Source organism: Acinonyx jubatus, chromosome A1 (assembly GCF_027475565.1).
Source record: "Acinonyx jubatus isolate Ajub_Pintada_27869175 chromosome A1, VMU_Ajub_asm_v1.0, whole genome shotgun sequence".
Taxonomy (NCBI): Eukaryota; Metazoa; Chordata; class Mammalia; order Carnivora; family Felidae; genus Acinonyx; species Acinonyx jubatus.
Genome location: NC_069380.1, coordinates 147905156 through 147925361, shown reverse-complemented (window position 1 = coordinate 147925361; position 20206 = coordinate 147905156). Strand labels below are relative to the sequence as shown.

At 38.5% G+C, this 20206-nt stretch overlaps 2 long non-coding RNA genes across 2 annotated transcripts in view; one reads left to right on the top strand and one right to left on the bottom strand.

The window, feature by feature from the left end:
• Nucleotides 1–4195, bottom strand: part of LOC128316073 (uncharacterized) — a 77146-nt gene extending 72951 nt beyond the window's left edge. Inside the window, exon 1 of the long non-coding RNA XR_008299511.1 lies at nucleotides 3924–4195. This is a non-coding gene — a long non-coding RNA (uncharacterized LOC128316073). The remainder of the gene's footprint in view (nucleotides 1–3923) is intronic.
• A 10675-nt stretch (nucleotides 4196–14870) lies between these two features.
• LOC128311283 (uncharacterized) lies at nucleotides 14871–18721 on the top strand. Its single transcript, XR_008289599.1, has 3 exons — nucleotides 14871–15139; nucleotides 16781–17013; nucleotides 18080–18721. It is a non-coding gene; the product is annotated as an uncharacterized LOC128311283 (long non-coding RNA).
• Nucleotides 18722–20206: the final 1485 nt, after the last annotated feature.

The window sequence follows — 20206 nt, the reverse complement described above, 5'->3', positions numbered from 1 at the left end:
TGCACAAGGATGAATTTGGAAGCAGGGAACAAATGAGAGGCTATCGCAGTAGTCCAGACGTTTGACAAAGGGTGGTCTTAGTGGAGGTGGTAAAGCGATTAGATTCATGATAAAGTTTGGAAGCAGAGTTTACTCACTAAGGGTTTGAGTATCGGGAATGAGGGGAAGAGAGGAATCAAATATCACTTCTAGGATTTTGCCCCAAGCAGCTGGCTAGACGGAAGCATATTTACTGAGAGAAGATTGGGGGAAAACAATTTATAGGGGAGTAAATTAGAAGTTATGTTTTGGATATGACGAATTAACAATGCCTATTAGATGTCTAAGTGGATCTTGATACAAGTCTATCTGCAATCTCAACAAACTCAAGAGTTCTGTGGGTCAACAGCATTGTTCTCTTGTTCTTGTCATCCTGAATATTCCTAGATTGAGGGAATAATAGGAAAACATTCATTTATTTATTCATTCCATAAATATTTATTAAACATCTGTGCCATAAACCTTCAGGTCAGGGACTGTTCTAGCAGATGCGGGCAGGGCAAAAAACAAGATGGAGCTGGATTTTTGTATGAGACTTTTTCCCTTTCAAGTTTCGTTTCAAGAGTGTGGGTGAACATGGATGACTCATTTCCGTTCTTTACTAGCTAATACAAGGCTGGCGGTCAGTTTAGTGTCTGTTGCATCACACTTCTCTGGTGCTCAGTAGAAACAGTTAGCAGCCGACTTAGTAGTCTGCATGCACAATGTCACCTGCCAGCATCCATTAGTGATGAATACAAAATGAAGGGTCCTGTTTAACATACATTTCCTCTCACTTATTCATGCTATCTTATCATTCTTCTACCATTTATTCTCTTGTAGTGTCCTGGAGGAAAGTATATGTCTTTGAGTTCAGGATGATTAATAGAAATTATTAGATATAGAAATAACTAGGTTTAAGTCAGCCAAAGAACCACCAAAATATTTCTGAGTAACTGAGTAATTTCCGAGGTTATTGCAGCCTTCTTGGAATTTCACTAGTGGCAAATTGAAGTCTCTGAAACTAAGAAATTACCTGGTGCTTTTCAACACTGATGTGATAGATTTTGATGCCACCTGCTTAATGAAGGAATAGTTTTCATTTTTCCTCTACAGAATTCTAAACCCCAGAGAGAGGCAGAAATAAAAATAACTTCTCGTTTGTGCTTTGAACTAATTTGGGTCCTGATTCAACTTTGGGCGAACCAAATCAGAGACCATAAAATACAGTCAGCCTGATTGTTCAGCTTCACTGTATATTCCACACCCCCTCACCCTTCCTTAAAACTGGTTCTTCCAGTTCGCATCTGATGATGCTATCATCAGGGGGAGTTGTGCCAAACTGAGATTATTGTGTGCTATAGTCATAGTCTGGTTTCCTGTCTGGTGAAGAAGTGTTTCACAGTAGATAATAACACTGGCCTTAGTCAATGAGACTAGGATTTGAATTCTGGCACTGCCATTCACTGGCTGGATGACCTCGGGCAAGACTCTTATTCTCTGTGTACCTCAATTTCCTCATCCGTGTTTATGGGTGAGACGTACATGAGCTAATGTAGGTAAAGTACTAAGCACAGGGCTGACACAGGGTAGGCATGTGTTTACACACCCCCAGGATATTTGAGTGCCAGTCAGTGTTGTAGGCTCTGGGATAAAGCAGAGACAAATTAGACAAAGTCCTTGCCTTCTTCCTACATTTAGGTACTGAGCAACCACAATTCCCTTCTTTTTATTATTTGCTTTCTTTCTACGATGGCTCTGGGAAAAGTAGCAATATAGGCAACATTAGGCATTTGATTTATCATAGTCTCTGCTGTGTGTATGTCGTGGCCAGTCTGTGTGGCCCACCTCAAGCTCTATCCAATCATCACCAAGTCCATCCTTGCCCACAGAACCATCCCTAGGGGCCTTCCCTGTACTGCACCATCAACACTCGCCTGCTTATTCTGTCTATTCCCTCCCTTCTCAGTCACACAAGGCAACTGATAAAGAGTTTCTCACAACTGACACAGACCTAATATATTACTCTACTGAGGGTTTTGCTTAGTTCCCCAAAAATGAATCTCTAGAAATAGAATGGTGTTATATGTGGAATATATGAGACAGTAGAGGGCTATGAAGAAGTGGCCTTGTCTGTTCACAGAGCACGGTGTTTTCTTTATTGAAGTCATTGAAGAAATGACTTTCTTCTTCTCTTCTTCTTTCCCCATGCTTTTCCATGTTGTCCCTTTCTCTTATGTTCACATTATTCAGTTTACACAAAATATATTCTGAAGCCAACTTAAATGTCATGTCCTCCTCTGACCTTTTTTCCATCTGAAAGAAATCTCCCACCTCTGTATCTCTCTGGCCGGTCTTCTCAGTATTGTCCATTTACTTGTTAGTTCTACTTCACTCCTTTGAAACCACAAACTTCATTAGGACACATATGAATGTGTGGGGGATGAAATCCCAGTGGGCAGCTGAGAGCTAAAGCCAGGTCAGGGCCTTTCAGAGGTTGAGCCAAGCTCTTTCCTTCCCTTTCTCTGTCTCTCTGAGCTTCCTTCTTTCCTTTCCTTTCCTTAATATGTATTTTTTCAAAAGCTAGAACAAAATTTTAATATTATCATGTAAGAAATAGTGGTTTTAATACATATATTACAATGTAATAATTGTATTTATTTATTTTTAAATGTTTATTTATTTTGGGACAGAGTGAGCACGTGCACAAGGGAGTGCACAGGTGTGGGGAGGGGCAGAGAGGGAGGGAAGGAGAGAATCCCAAGCAGGTTACCCACTGTCAGTGCAGAGCCCCACACAGGGCTCTATCTTACCAACCCATGAGACTGTGACCTCAGCCAAAATCAAGAGTCCAACACTTAAATGACTGAGCCACAGGGTGCCCCATTATTACAGTAGTAGCTGAGGTGTTTTACTTAAGGTCAGTTGTGTCAGTTGTCCTTGTCCTTATTTACATGGTGGCCTCTAGCATGATTATATTCCAACCTGCAGGAATAGAGAAAGGGCACCAAAGGTTTAAGGTCACCAAACATTTAAAGATTTGCCATATACTACTTAGAGGCCTATCTCATTGGCCAAAGCTCAGTATTTGACCACATGTAGCTGCAAGGGAGGCTGGCTAATGTCCTCTTTGGCTTTGTGCCCACATATCCAGCTCAATAACTTGTGCTATTGTATCATTAAAAGAAAGAAAAAGGACAATAACTTGTAGTATCAAGGGTCTGTTAGGAGACTTTGCAGTGAACCTAGTTGTGGAGGTTTACCTCCTGAAAGATGAACATGGTTTGTGTTCTCCTCTCCCTTTAGTATTGACCAAGTTTATGGTTTTATTCATTTATGTGTTCACAGTTTTAATTCACTCATAATTTTATTTTTTATGTGCATTATGTTTTTGTGGTTAAACGTTTTGTCTATCTAATTCACTAAAAGGCAATCAAAAGTTCAAATTTAATGTTATTTTACTTTTATATAACTATTAATACTTTTATAGGGTATTGGAGGAATTTCAACAACTTTCTTTAAAAAAAAAAAAAGCCAGGTATTGCTGATTTAGCCCTCTGGATACACGAATGAGGAAAGTGTGTTTCACTCTGATAAGCCTCTGGGGATCAGAAATTGCTATTTCAAAGCAGAAAGAAATGCCAGCCAGTGGCTGCAGGTGGGGGATAAGTGTGGAATATGTGAAACATACTTTTATAATTTACTTAATTCTTCAAAAATGGTTATGTGATAACTCTGCAGGGGGTCGTGGCAGGGCAGCACCTATTGAGCTCAATAAAGGCAATCAAACACTGCAAAGCATAGGAAGGGCATAAGAACACAGAATTGAAAAAACTGGAGATGTTAATTCTTTTATAAACAGTGTGTCCAATGATACCTTAATAGTACATTTAAAAATAACCTACCTTTAAATATGTGCCAAAATCCTACGTTTTTCCACATTTCTTTTTTCTACATTGGGTTTAGGAATAAGAAGCAGAAAAATCAAAGTGCTCTGCTATGATCCCTGCTTTTAGGGGCTCACTTCCCCATCATGGGTATGGCAAGATTATGGGTCTTTCCATGTCCTCAAATCAGGCGTGACTTGCTTTAAATAGATCTCTTTAAAGATTCCACACGAGGTCATATTGTTAAGATTCTTGGGCGAGATCACAAAGAATATATTGTTGGGGAAAAGAATGGGGACCTACTTAGACACACACTATCATTTATCCTTCACAACACACCTGAAAATTGGCTTCTTAGAATCTCTCTGGATTCCAAGTCTGCTGCCTGCTGTAATATTCACTACTTTACTGCCCTCTGGGCCTTGTCTAATAAGTGGTTGTGAACTACCACTTTGACTTTAGCTTTGACCTTATCTTTTGGTGTAGGTACTTAGAAAATGCTTCCTTTGTGGAAGGCTTCATTAGTTCCAGTCTCCACCTTATGATCTGAATTTTACTGGGGCTGACCCATTCACTTGCCTACCTTTTATTGTCTGCCCCAGCCTTGCCTAGGTTTTTTTTTGAGCCTGGTTTTCTTCTTCTTTTATTTATAAACTGTTGTTCTTTTTATAAACTATTGTTTCAGTTTACCTAACAGTACAAGTGATCAGACAGTCATTTCAATTGTGGAGAATAGATCTGAAAATGGCACAGGAAGTTGGAAGATTATCGGAAATGTAAAGTAAGGAAACGGGGTGGAGGTAGATTCTGAGTAAAGCCTTAAAGGATGAGGTGGGTCCAAGGTAGAATGACACCTTTGTGATGTCACAAGTGAAAGCAGCTAAACATTCTGGTGACTCATGGAAAACAGTGCTGGGCGAGGTGCAAGGACTCAGCAGGATGCATTTAGCTGCCCTGGGCCTGAACCTTCCTTCTTATCTCCAGATACCTGTGTGTTTTTCCTGCTTCTAATTTTGAGTACCTCCCAGGATGACAGATTTGAATTTCTTTGTTAACAGGCTTTTGGTGTATTGAGAGTGATTACCATTTAATTAGCTAATTAGCTGATTAGCTTTTAATGAGCAGCTTTTAATATACAAGTCTGTTCTTTAGATGATAGCCTGCATCCATCTTTTGCTCATAAAATACTTAATATTGACCCTGTGTCCCTCTGGGGTTCATTTTTGTTTAGTCCTAAGTAGGAGTTAGATAGGTAACAAGGATGGGGAAGAAGACAATCTTTCAGTAGAGAAATCAAAGACAATTCAGTACTAACCTTTAAAGGATGTGAAGTCTTGTTGGATAAAGTGAAAAACTGACAAAATAAAATCTATAGATGTATAAGACCAAAAATGTAAGGTATGAAACACGAATTACATTAGAGCATTTGGTTGTACCATGTAATCTCTCTCTCTTCTTCATCCTGTGATTTAATTACTAACTAAGTTCTGTCCTCTAGAAAGAGATCACATTGAATATTTTAGAGTGCAATGTGCATGGTTTTGCCACAGAAGAGCACTAATACAGAACTCTCTAGAAGATTAATTTTTCTAAAAGCTCAACACATGGGCCCTAAGAGCCACTTGCATATTTATTTTTCATGTTACATTTGCTGATGGAAGTTGTATCTGGAGTTAAAAATTATCTGACAGATCATATGGATTCTTTTTAGACTAAAATTTGACAGTGTCCTTTTAGCATATAATGTCATGCTCATTCTGTGCAGAGATGCGGGAATGGAAAATGTCTCTCAGCAAAAACACTGACACCTGGAAGGCTTCTGTTAACTTCCAACAAAAACATTTGAAAAAACTGCAGATCAGATGCTATGCAAATGTGTTTCTATTTAGCATAAGCCATCAAGTACACTGTATCCTGTTATCGTGATACACATTGAAAAATAATTTTAATATCCATTGGAAGAGTTTTTATCTGTGAATCCTTCTCCTAAAAAGAAATTTCTGAGAGCCTTTTATAATTACTGTTTGTTAAAATAGCATAAGCTCAGCTCTGAGCATTCCTGATCATATTGCTATCTTCCTTTCAATCCTAGTGCATTTTATGCCTCACTGAAAATACTTGTCATTTTCAGCTTCCTTTTCCTTTTTGCTTCCTCTCTCCTATTTGACTGTGAACTCCTGGAAGACAGGTTCCATGTTTATTTCACCCTTTTCCTGTATAACCTCTTGCTGAAAATTGGCGTTCAGAGGAACAAATTGTGTTGTGACACTACACTTTTTTCATTTTGTACAGGAAGCTCCTTGAGGTTTGAAGAGAGTATCTCCCTCATAACCCCTGTACCTATTATGTTCCTTAGTCTGCAAAACAACTAGTAAACGATGGGACCATATATCAATGGGAACTGTATGCAAATGCTACATTTTATCTTATAAACCTGTTTGTCTTAGTGCTTTCAGGAAGAGAAGAGCTGTGTTCAGACAAACCACAGGAATCACACAGAATGGTTCCATTGGTTCTTTAAATTCTAACAGGTAGTTGTGTAATGTTGCTGACAGATCTTAAAGCTCCAGAGAAAGATCTGAGGCAGGTGCAAAATTTATATGGAGACACAGGGGTAGATTCTAAAGAATAATTATACTGTATTTTGTTTTCACATTCAGGTTTGGGAAACAAGTATGATATAAACAAGTTAATTAACATTCTTAACCACAACTCTCAATTAATTTGGAGCCTCTTCGCCATTGGTATCTAAGGCAGATGGAAGAGAGTTATTTAAAGGCAATCTTTTTATGATATTATGGGAACTATATCAAGTAATTGAGATTACCAACTTCCACACAGTTGAATTCACAGATGAATGTGACAGTTATACCAATGAGTGATCACTGATGACCTTCTAGAAATTATAGTTCAAATACTCAGATATGGTGGGAAACAGAAAAGGTTGCAAAAAGAAGGACAAAAGTAAAAACAAACTAACAAAAAAGCTTTGATAATAGGAGGCTGTTTGGAATAAACAAGGCAATATCGTCTTTAGTTTGTGCTTTAATCAAAACCTCTGCAAGGATCTTGCCACAACTTATTACATGCATCACACAAACCTGTCCTGATTTATGCACAGTTGATTTTTGGGGCCTGTATTAGAGGTAGAATAAGTAGCCATTTAAGAGTTTACAAATTGTGAGATCATGACTGGAGCCAAAGTTGGATGCTTAACTGACTGAGCTACCCAGGCACCCTGCCATGTAAGAGTTTCTAGTCATCTCTGTTGAAGTTAGGAAGATAAAACACATAATCCTATTTTGCATACATCCAGAATCTAATTTTGAAAAAGCAAGGAGGTGGGATCTAGAAAATAAATAAAGGAAGCAAGACCTTTATATAAAAGTAAGCTAATTTTGGTATACAGGGAAAAGGAGTTTTTAGAAACAGACACACGACAAGAAGATACTATAATAAATCATCCCAAAATTGCAAAAGGGAATTATTTTGCTTAATTTGTTTGAAATTAGCCAAATTTATTTCAGATTTGGGGGAGGGGAGCATAAGAAGTTGAGTGGATTTTCAGAATCTCTTTTATAACTGTCATAAGTGACTGTTTAGCTCATTACCCTCTGAAGAAATAGTTCTTTAAAGTTCAATGTGAATTTTGACAAAAGATACCTTATTCTTTTTTATTTTTTATTTTTGAGAGAGAGGGAAAGAGCACGTATGAGCAGATGAGAGAAGCAGACACACACACACACACACACACACACACACACAGAGAGAGAGAGAGAGAGAGAGAGAGAGAGAGAGAGAGAGAGAGAGAGAGAGAATTTCAAGCTGGCTCCATGCTCAGCATCAAGACTGATGCCAGCTCTATCCCATGACCCTGGGATCATGACCTGAGCCGAAATCAAGAGTTGGATAGATACTCAGCTGACTGAGCCACCCAGGTGCACCAAAAGATAGTTTATTCTTGGGTAATTCATATTAAGATTAAAGAGCAATGGAAAGTAAGATTTTCAAAAGGGGTGTGGTGTCATGCCAGAGAGTGGCATACCTGTGTGTGCTGAATGGGTCAAGGTGCTGACAGCTTCATGCAGAAAGCTTGCAGTAGGGTAAGGAAAAAGAGAGGAGAAATCGTTTTTAATCCATTTCCTAGATCGATGTTATCATTTCATACTATCTAAATTCTAATCTGGAATTATTTGTGATAAGCTTCTCTCACATCGTTCTCTTCTTTTTCCAGTTTCTATAAAACATGTGACAAAAAGTGTGAGTGCTATTTTTGTATCCCTGTTGCTTAATAATGATGAACCACTAGTTCAATTAACTCTGTATGTTATTCCAACTTCCCACTTATCCAGAAAACCACGCTTCAGTCTTTGTCTTGAGCCCTGTCTTTGGAAGGTCTGATTCAGTCACGAGTGGGACTGAGAAACCCATTTATTGCCAATCTGCTCAGGTGATTCTGAACTCCAGCCAGGAGTTTAAATCCTAAAGTCTGTCCTTCTCTTTAACCCCTTCCTCCCTCATGCAGAAAACACAGTAATCTTTCCTTTCAGATTTAATCTCAATAATGATGTAAATAATTTATGACCTCTTCTGCTTTCTATTTGCATTTGAAGGTGGGTATCAATGTGTTGAAATAAAGCATTCGTTCTCTTTGGAGATCCCACCACTTCCAGGATTATCTAAGAATCCAATTAGGGTGGTCACTCAATCCAAGAGGTTCAGTCCACTTCCCAAGGCCATCTGGCAAGAATACTGGGGAGGTGAATCTGCTCGCTACTGCACGTGCATCTAGCACTCGCACAGTATTGAATGCATACTCACAGTCATGCCTTTGGTGGCCAGGCCCTTGCCACAGTTAGCTCCATTTCTTTCACATGCTCGTGTGTGCCAAAACAACACTGGTCCTGATGTCTTTTAGACTTAGATTAATCCGTGCAAACTTTAACTGGCATGAAAATCGCCTGAGGGGCTTAATAATACACAGATTGCTGGGTCCCAACCATTGCATTTTTTAACTCAACAGGTGTTGTGGACTGAATTGTGTCTCCTCCAAATTTGTATGTATTGACGCTCTAACCCCAGTACCTTAGACTGTGACTATATTTGGAGCTAGAGGAGTTAAAGAGGTGACTAAGATGAAATGAGGCCATAAACGGGGGCCTCTAACATGACTGATCCTCTCTATAAGAAGAGGAAGACGCTCCAGGTATGCTCACATGTAGGAAAGGCCATGTGAAGACAGAGCAGAAAGGTGGCCATCTACAAGTCAGACAGCGAGGGACCTCTGGAGAAACCAAATTTGTGAGCACCCTAATCTGAAACTCTTAGCCTCCAAAACTGTGAGACAGTAAATTCTTGTTGGTCAAGCCACCCTGTCTGTGCTCATTGGTTATGGCAGCTCTGGCAGGCTAATCCAGTAGGTTGGGGGTGGGGCCAGGAATTTGCCTTCCTAACAAGTCTCCGGTTGCTGCCAGGGCTGCTGCACTACACTTTGTGAACCACCGGGCTTGCAAATCTTTGGCTTGCTTTGAAAAACTAGGACAAACTAATATTAAATATGCTACTTCCTGTCCTCAGTCAAATTGAGTGATGTAAGCTTCTTCCTAGTTGTCCCCCTGCCCCACCCCCTTATTTCTGAGGTTCTCGGTGTCTCTCCAAAAACCCCAACTCTGAATTGAGGAAAAAAACCTCATTAGTTAAAAAAGAGGACAAAAATAAAACAGAATGAGTGACTCACTTAGTGCAGGGGTACAGTAAGGAGTGGTAAGAAGGATGTCCTGCCGCTGGCTGGCTGCAGGACTGGGATACATTTAAGAACTACTGTTTCTTTTTGTACAAAATAATGGCATTAGATTAGATGGCCCTTAAAAGTTCCATGTGGTTTCAATATTTTATAATTTATCCAATAGATATTAATGAAATCCTGAGGAATGCTGATGGAGAATACTCAAGAGTTTTAACCATTTCCCCTTTTCCCAAATCAGTGAATGAGCAGTGACAGTAGTAACAACAATGAATATGGGGATCTCCAAAGGGGCACCTGGTGAATAGCACTCCTCTTCCCCACCAGGCTTCTAAACTTGTTGAGAAATAAGAAAACTGAGAGAAGTAGAGGGTAAGTATCACCTTGATTGTAAGAAGAAGCCACCTTGGAAGATGTGGCTGTAAGTCTTCTCCGCCAGTCATGACAATGCTGAACTGGGACAGGCCTCCCAGGTAAGATTTAAGGCAGAGAAAAGCAGAATATATCTTTGTTTCCTGTGATTTTGGTGGCTATGCTTGCTCCTTAGAACTGCATGTGAGTAATTATTCATTCAAATTTACTAATCAGAGAAGTTTTGCCCCAGAGGCAGAACAAGGTAAATAGAACATGGAGAGAGGCCAAGGAGGGTCTCCAGACCTGGAAAAAACACCCCTCAGTAGTGGAGAGATAAGCTTTATCTCCTACACTCCTCAGCCTCCCATTGAAACTGACGAGGTTTGCAAAGGTAAACCACTTACCCAAGGTCATACAGCTGAGGAAGAGTAGAGCTGGGCCTGGAGCCCGGTTCTGACCACCTCCAGTATCAGCATTTCTCTCTGCCAAAAATTCAGCTGTGGAGATGGTACCTGGCAGAATGCAGGCAAATCTTCATACTGATACATGGGGAAAGCTAAACCCAGGTCAAAAGCCTGGACTTCAACTGGGGTAATCGACCACCACAGCAGCCATTTTCTTTGGGTATGTGCTCATTTTATTTTAAAGGAAGAAATATATTCCATGATCTTCTGATTCACGACCCCATTCCATTGTGCTAGGCCTGAGGATGCTTCAGATTTTCTTGGTTTATTCCTGTTACCAAAAAGCTGCAGTGGTCTTTGGTTTTTCACAAATACAGGCTATTATATCACTTTTTTAAAAACTCGGAGTCACTGGGCTAAAGAAAAATATTGTTTCCCGGCATTCTTCTTTCTAGTTAAAAATACATCCTGCACCCTTTAGAGTTTGGGGAAGACTACTGCCCTTTAAATCTCTCCAGAACTTTTGAATTTAAAAACTAGATGTAAAAAGAAGCTTATGAAAGTAAAATTCATATTCAGTTCATATTCATATACACACAAAAATACTAGTAACAACAGATGCCTCTGCTTGCAGGAACAGATTTATTCTAAATCTGGATACAATGAACTCCTTTTATTTCCTTAGAAAAGCAGATCTTCGGCCACATTTGGTAGAATATTTCTCTCTTCTGAGTTGACAAAATTATTTTCAGCTTATATTTTAAACTATGTGAAATGATGGAGGTTGAATTCTTCATCATTTTTCTTTAGGTATTATTTCTACATAATATTCGCTAGTGTCTAGCACAAGGCTGACACATAGTCCTATTCATTTGGTTATTCTTTCATTGATCCTGACTTGGTTCTTTGAAACATTTAATGCTCTTAAAATTTACATCACCAAACATTTAGAGAATTTCGGGTTCCAAGACGTTCAGAGATTGTTATAGTAATCATTACTGTTAGGTTAATTAACTTCCTAGTCATACAATAGATTTTCACTTTATCTCTGACCACATGCCTGTCAATATATCATGTTAGACAATTTTTACAGGTTTGAAAGACTATAAGAATGGGGTAAATGAGGAAAAATTGTATTATTATATAGGGAACATTGATCTTTGACGTATTCATACATCTTATATGCTCCCATTATGTGAACTTTGAGTATAATTTTCCAGAGACATGTTGGAAACAACTGACATTCTCCTTTCTGTTTTATATGTTATGCTAATTTGCTTCCACATTATATCACACAATTTAAAACACCAATATTTTATATAAGAGAGGCAGCAAGTACTGGGTTATTGGGTTATCAGCTGTACTACTTTGCCCCAGTCATTGTGAATCTTTCCTTCTTACTGGGAATGTCAATTTAGGCATTTCTTTTCTTTTTCTTTTCCAAAACTTTACATGGCTGTATAATTTTTAAGATGTTCCCATATTCAATTTTCAGTAATATACAACTGAATATACCATTCAATAATATACAACTGAAATATACCATTTCAGTTCTGAACGTTTAGTTATACCCTAACTGAATGAAGTTTTCTGTTTAACCTGTTTGGTATTCTGACATGTACTCATCTGGCTACTGGAAGCTAACTTATGGAAGTTGATTCATTCTGATGACATTAATACATGAAACAGAGTCACTTGTTCATTCAATTGGCCTATAGCTATTTAGTGCCTCCTGTGTGCAAAGGAAGTGCCACAGGAAGTACAATGATGTGGTCATTAATCATAGGTCTCTAGGAGGTCAAGTACTGTGCCTAAGACCATATCCCAATTGTGTCCTCAATACTTGCCCTGATGCTTGGCATGTGGCAGGTACTTAAGAATTAATAACCTGAACAAATGAATATCTGATTTACCTTAATGTAATTTATCATTAATACTCCACAAAAATTATTTTTATTAAAACATTTTTTTGGGTTTTTGTCATTTGTTTTGTGTTCTTCATAAATTTTTAAAGAGAAAATGTTTTCCAGGGTGCCTGGATGACTCAGGTGGTGAAGCATCTGACTGTTGATTTTGGCTCAAGTCATGATCTTACCGTTCATGGGATTGAGCCTCATATTGGGCTCTGCACTGACAGTGTGGGACCCACTTGGGATTCTCTCTCTCTTCCTCTCTCTCTCTGCCCCTCCCCTGCTTGTGCTTGCTCTCTCTCTCTCTCTCTCTCAAAATAAATAGATAAACATTAAAAAAATGTGGGGTGCCTGGGTGGCTCAGTTGGTTAAGCATCCAGCAGGTCATGATTTCACAGTTCATGAGATCAGGTTCCCTGTTGGGCTGTGTGCTAATAGCACAAAGCCTGCTTGGGATTCTCTCTCTTCTTCTCTCTTTGCCCCACCCCTGCTGGTGCAAGTGTGTGCTCTCTCTCAAAAATAAATAAACATTAAAAAAAGAGAGAAAATGTTTTCGATAATTACTAATTGATTTAAATAAATTTTGGTTTATAAGTAGAAGATCATGAAGAAAATGAATCTATACTACATAAATTCATAGTGCCTGGGGTGCCTGAGTAGCTCAGTTGAGCATTGGACTTTGGCCCAGGTCATGGTCTCACAGTTCATGAGTTTGAGCCCTGGGTCAGGCTCTATGCTGACAGCTTGGAGCCCACTTTGGTCCTTTGCCCCTCTCTCTCTCTGCCTCTCCCTCACTTGTGCTTTGTCTCTCAAAAATAAACATTAAAAAAAAATTATAGTGCCTAAAGTCATTAACAACTGAATGGCAATATTATATGTGACAAAAGACCGTTTCCATACAGTTCAAATTTCTCGTTAATAACTTACTTTAAAAAAAATCACCATTTAAAAAAATAAAGAACAATAAAGTAATAAACCAAGGTACAGAAATTTCCTAACTATGGTGCTTAGAAAGAATCAGGAGAAAACGAGGATGCCAGAATGTTTATCAGCAGCTAAGTTGGCAGCTTGAAGTTTACTGAAACTTTCCCTACATTACATAGGATGAAGAGTGTGATAGTTAAGGATGCATTCTCTCTGGGTGCTTCCTCACATATCTCCTCCAATTAATTTGATTATGTGTGCATTGTTGGTGAGGATGAGTCTTGTAGGCAAAGGTTGAGAAGATGTAACCAAGGAGCATAGCTGGAGAATTTTGCTCCAGGTCTTATTATTGCCCCTAAAGGATCAGAGTTGAGCCATTTTTCCCTAAGATTGGCAGGCGAGTTTTAAGCAGTATTATGCTCAGTTTCCACAGTGCCTATTTTGCAAATAGAAAAGACAAGTCAACGTTTCTTTACTCAATACAATAAAACCTAAACTCTCCCGTGACCCCCCAAGGCCTTACAATGAGCTGTTTCCAACCAGGTGTCTGATTACATCTCCTATCATCCCCTCGCATGTCGTCTTCATGTCTCTGCTCAGGCTTGACAAGGTCTTTTCCTCTCTCAGGGACTTGAACTTGCTGTTACTCTGCCTGGAATGCTGTCCTCAGATCTCCCTATGGCTTTGTCTTTCACATCTCCAGGTCCCTGCTCAAATGTCACGTCCTAATCTGACCATCCCAACTACCCCATCCCATCCCACATCCTAATCTGACCATCCCTGGTCACTCTCTATTCTTGTGCAAGCCTAATCTTGTTTGACTTCAAATCCCCTCCTTGCCCATTTCCCACCAGACTACTGGACTGTGGTGCTGACTACTGCAGGTGGTATTTTCCAGGCTGGCATATCAGCTGGCTTCCTGATCAACGGATGGCACTGATGCAGAGATGGAAGGAATTTCCCTGCCCCTCTGACTGGAGTGGCGTCTCCAGCGATGCCTATTTTTTTTCTCTGTGGCTCCCGCTCACACCTTCATGTGCAGTGTGATTTCAGCTTCTGCCAGGTGACCACAGTATTTAGAATGTGGTTAATTTAACCTACTGTCTTTTTCCCTCCAGCCTAGGAGTGGTAATGATGTTCTGCTTTTGCTAAACTCTGGAAAATCTCACCACCCTATTTGATTCTTCAGCTCTTCCACTAATTCATTACCTTTGTTTTAAATAGCCTGCTTCCTTAATTATATACTAATGTAATCTTATTGTTCCATTCTATTTTTTTAAATTTTTATTAATACCTACAGTTATTTTATTCCCCCCCCCCGTGTTGTCTGTATTGCACTGCACTCTTACCATTTCACTTTAGTAGAATGTAAGATCCAAGAGGACAGATACTCTGTCTTATTTATCACTGTATTCTCAGTATCTAGCACAGGGCCTGGCATATGGTAATTGATCAATAAACATGCTTTGAGTAAAATAAAAGTCTAGAGGAATTTCTGCAGGTTTCAAATTCAGTACCAGTTGCAGCCCACACAGTTTTCTTACTAATTAGTTCTTCAAACACCAAACCTAATGAAAAGGCTGTTATTTTTTTCTAATCCAGATGGAAATAGGAGTGTTTTGATTTGCTTTAGAGGAGGGTGAGGAAAAGCATCTAAGAAGTTTGATTCTATGAGATTCAGAGTTCTAAGCTGGATCAAGACTTTTATAAATCCAAATGGATTATTCTTATAAGGCTGTGGTGTCCCCATTCTTAACAAAGTGGTCTTTTATATATGGGTGTGTACGTACTGTTGAATCATAATCCTAATAAGGGCTAATTGTTTGATTGATTTGACCGTGCTATGATTCCTTTCAGTTTGGCTGGCATCAACAAAAACACAGAGGATTTACTTTCCAGGTAAAATTGACACATCACTTTTTGTCTTACACAAAGTCCTGATGAAAATCAGACAGATTTTATTCTGTGGTGTAATAATTTTTAATGATTCTACTGTTGAAGGTGTTTTCAGTTTGCTAAAGGCAATGTCGCTTTTCGACACTTGTATAAGCTTTTATGGAATAATCAAGACCCAAGCATGTTAAAACTAAAATGTACTGTTTGGTCAGTAACTGCAGAAAAGAAAGTCCTGGTATACTATAGTTATTTATTGGTTTATTTGCAAGTCTACCTATTGCACCTATCAGTCAGTAGTATACATTTCTGCCCCACTCTAATTCAAAAATATTTTCAAAGGTACTTACAGCAATAAAGACCATATACAGGAAAAGGAGAACAAATGAATAGTTGTAGCAATCAAAACAAAAGTAAATAATAAATAGTAAGGGAAATTGGATAGAAATTTAGCATACCAAAATCATGCCATGAGAGTTTTAATAGTTCCTGGAGGCAGGCCAATAGTTGGTTTTGAGTTTTCTAGCAGCCAAAACAAGAATCTGATGACTTAAAAGTTCATAGTATCTGTAGAGTTAATATATGAAGCATTACTCACAAGAACGTAAGCCTTTCCAGGTACTGAAATCTGAAAGGATTTTCCAGGGGTTCTCTCATGAAGGGGACACTCTATCCTTTAAAAAAAAAAGAGTGACAATTGTTGCCTGGTCAAGAAAGCACAAGGAAGATATGATTTCAAATATGGTAGGGGGTCAGAACTAGATAGATAGAGCCTGTCTCTGTGCCAGCACAGATGGGTGGAGTGCATGCCCCAGAGAGAAAGCCTGATGGCTTTGCTATATATTATCGAGTGAAGTCCTATAATTTGGTAGTTGAGGCATCTGTGTTCAGAATGGGTAAACAGCTTTCCAAAAGGCTTGTAGTGTATATGAAACTAAAGAGAGTGGACTCTAATTAATGTCTCTGACTCTATAGTCAGTGTTTTTCCAACAGACTAGGTAAAAACTGCAACCTGATTTCATTTCCCCAGTTTCATAAATCAGTTATAGTTGGAAAAAGGGACTTTATAGGTTTAGCCCAGGCTGTGAGTCAGCAAACTGGTAGGAAATGAAGAGCTTAGATGTGCAGGAGTTAAGAAGCAGGAATTTTAGTGTTAATGTGGTAGGTTAGAAAAGAAAATAGATGTTGAAGCAGACAGAACTGGTATAAATTCTATCTCTGCCATCTACCAGCTATGTGACTTAGACAAAGTTATTTATCATTTTAGAAATTCTGTTTCCATTCCAAAATGGGAATAGGGATCTACACCTTGAAGGACTATTTCAGTGCCATAATGTGCATATAACAATTGGCAGATATCAAGTACCCTGTTGGGCTTTACTGTATTTATCACTATTATCAGGTCAAAGAAGTAATTAAGAAAGCAAACAGTTCAACGCATATATAGACTTTGAAGGTCAGGATAGTCAAGAAGTAAAACACCAAACTGGAAACAAAAGTCACAAATTGTAAAGGCCAAATCCAAAGTTAAGATCAAAAAGCCATGGGTACAGAAGGCAGCAGAGATAGACAGGAGGACAGAGTAACACATTCTAATTGCCTGGAATAGGAAAGGCTCAATTTGATGCACCATTATGTTTAATTCAGGAATTTTTCATGTGCCTCCTCCTGGCACAGGAGCCTGTCCCAACACTGGACCCATGGGAAAAACGATGTTCATTAAAAGGAAGATGGGAGCAGACCCTGACCCAATGGGACAAAGAATGCTACTATTAATTTCAGCAAAGTAAATACACATTTCCCACATGCTAATTCAAGTATACACACATCTGAACTCAACCATGGAAGCTGGTGGCAGACTGTTCAACCTTTGGGGTGATGTATGTTTCATTAAAGTCTAATTATTCATCAAATGTCAGAGGAAGAAAACAGTGACCAAGAAGAAACAGCATAAATCCAGCCCTATGTTCTCTCTCTCATCAGTTTAAATTTAAATATTATATTGGCTTTGTAGTCAACATGAATGGTATCAAAATTTTTCACTGCATCTTCAATAGAAAAAAACCACATATAGTATTTCCTGAGTCAATTTGTTAAAGTTGGTATAGCATTGTTGTATCTATTTTTGAGATGAAATGGAACTACATACATACAGGATCAAAACAAAACAAAACAAAAAACCAAAACCAAAACAAAACCAAAAAACCCTTCATGCCTAAGTTTTGTAAAGTCACATGCCAAAATTCTTAGTATGTCAACCAGAACCTCCACAAGTAGTCCCTGACTTCCCTTCAGATTTATTTTTTACTTCCATCCTCATAAATTATATATTCTGACCTAACCCAGTACTCCAGAATTATTCCCTGCACTTTCCTCCTTTTCTGTATTTGCTCACATTTTTTTCCTCAACCAGTGGGGATGCATTCTTCCCCTCCCCTTTTGAATGTTGAAATCCTAGTAATCTAAATTTTCCTTGTGCTATGGAATCTTCCCAAGTCTTCCCAGATCAATGAATTCTACTTATACTTCATTTTTGGTTATTGAATCAAGTCCTTGCATGCATCCGTTTCTACCCACCCCTTGGCAGTGCTAAGCATTGGTGCTAAATTCTGAGTAACAGTGAGAAAAAGGGGAAAAAAATGCCAGAGAAAGCCATTCTTGCCTCTTTCTAACATACAATTAAGTGGGGAAGACAAATATAAAACAAATTAATAGGAAGTAAATACATAATTGCATATTACAGCCAGTGTTATAAAGGCAAGCAAAAGTATACTAGGAGAAGGGCTAAGGACTAACAAGGAGAGAGGAATAGGAAAGCATTTCTGAGGTAATGGTTAAGTTGAGAGCTGAATGTTGACTATGTTTATAGCACATGTTTGCATACTTAGGTATTTTCTTGCTAGATCTAAGTTTCCACATGCATAATGTTTTCTATTTCCTCTACAGGATCTATAGGACATTGTTTGTAGGGTGATTTGATAAATGTTGCATGCATTGAAAGGGAGCTGCCCACTTTGGAAAAACCTAACTCGATAAATTCATCTTGGTTCTGAATACATGTTTTGAGCTCCTTTTTGTCTTGAACTGGACACTTTAGACTGTGTCCTTGATGGATCAGGAGGCACTGGAATGGGGTAAGGGGAGAAAGAATGTTTGCTGCTGGCCAGATCTTCACAACAAGATGAAGCTCAGGAGATATGAACTCTAATTTTCCTCATATTACTTTTCAATCTCTGAGGAAAGGATTGGGAGGGCATTCCATGGTTAATCTTTGTCTTTATAAGGGACTAGGGGATTCTGTCATCAATTAGGGAAGATCAGTTTAAAATGTCAAAACATAAAGACTATTGTAACTAGAGCACATTGAATACTTGTATTTTTTTCTTATAGTGGGAATGTCTTTTTTTTTTCAAGATTTTTTCGAGTTTATTTATCGATTTTGAGAGAGTGGGGAGAGGCAGAGAGAGAGAAGGAGAAAGAGAGAGAGAATCCCAAACAGGCTATCATTGTCAGCACAGAGCCTGACGTGGGGTTCAAAGTCATGAATGGTGAGATCGTGACCTGAGCTGAAGTCAAAAGTCAGATGCTTAACAGACTGAGCCACCTAAGTACCTCTAGTGGGAATGTCTTTATTTCAATTCATCTGTGGATTTTTAGAAGTATTGCCACTATGACAATTATATCAACTATGTGCTATTTAGCTATCCTCACCAAAATTGATTTTCCCATTAGATACCTCTACATGTCCAGCCTTCTTTGGCAAGAGAATAAAGTTGATTTCAGATTAGAGTTGGTAAATCCTAATGAACGGCATTTGGGGATGAATGAACAGGAGCTATGAAGTGCTTTGGCCACAACACTAACTTTGTACCGCTTTCTAGGATAGATCCAGTTGGTGTCGTGGGGGAAGTGTGGCTTTTCATCCTCTTCATTTGTCTTTGCTTCAACTTAAATTTGACTTTCAGTATAAAACATTCAATGCTCCTCTTCCAGGACCGAGCAAAAACCCAAACGAGTAATCTGGGGAAGAATCTGAATTTAGATCTTTACAGCAGGAGGCTGTTTGTCATATACCAGGTTGTGCAGGTAGAAAGAAACCCAGCCCTCTCTTTCCAGCAGAAAAACAAACCCTCATTCTCCTTCCAACCAGGGCAGACCTCAAGGCATTTTTGGAAGAGTGGCAATTATTATCTTTAGGTAATTTAATACAAGACTATGATGGTGTTAGAACTGAAGTAAAAGAACTTTATAAAAGAAGAATCTTATAAAATGGAAAAGGTTTCAAAGTGGCAGCTTTTCTGCTATAGCTAAACCAGAAAAAAGTGTATTTCCTCACATTAAAAACACATTTAATAGTTTATATGGACTGACGACAAAATTAACATTATTTTCTTTTATTCTTTTCATCCAAAAGCCATAAGTGAATCCTCTATTGTTGCAACCTATGGTGATCTTTCTTGAGATATTTTCCAATTAATGGTATTGCTTCCTTAGGTGTGAGCTCCACAATTTAAATAGGAGCCTACATTCAAAGATGTATTTCATGCTGTGTCACTTTATCAGAAGAGCAATCTGCCATTTTTTGACAGCTAGTGACTTGTGCCTGAATCGGTGATACCTTTAAAAAGAACTCATTATCAGTGTAGTGAACAAAATATGCATTTTAAAATAGTGCAGGATTTTAATTTTCAATGTCAGTGATTTTTGCCTACATGGGTGTAATGTGTTAGGGATCAGCTGAAACATTTTCAAATATTTTATATTTCAGGAGATTAGCAAAGTTAGATAGCTAAGGATCTCTCTCATTCTTCTTAGAATAAACCAGCTCTTTTCTTATGAGTAGTGCTACTTTGAAGAAAGATTAAGAACAAAGATGAAGACATGTTTCCATGACTAAGAAGTCATCTTTTGAGGAACCAAGGGATCATTAGATGCCATGAAGATATCTTTTATAAACATCAACAGATTTCACTTAAGAATTAAAGATGAATGAAATATGGACTAAGCAGTATGGTCTTGGTTAATTGTGAAAAGTTCTTCATAGTTCTGTCACATTGAAGTCAAATTCACATC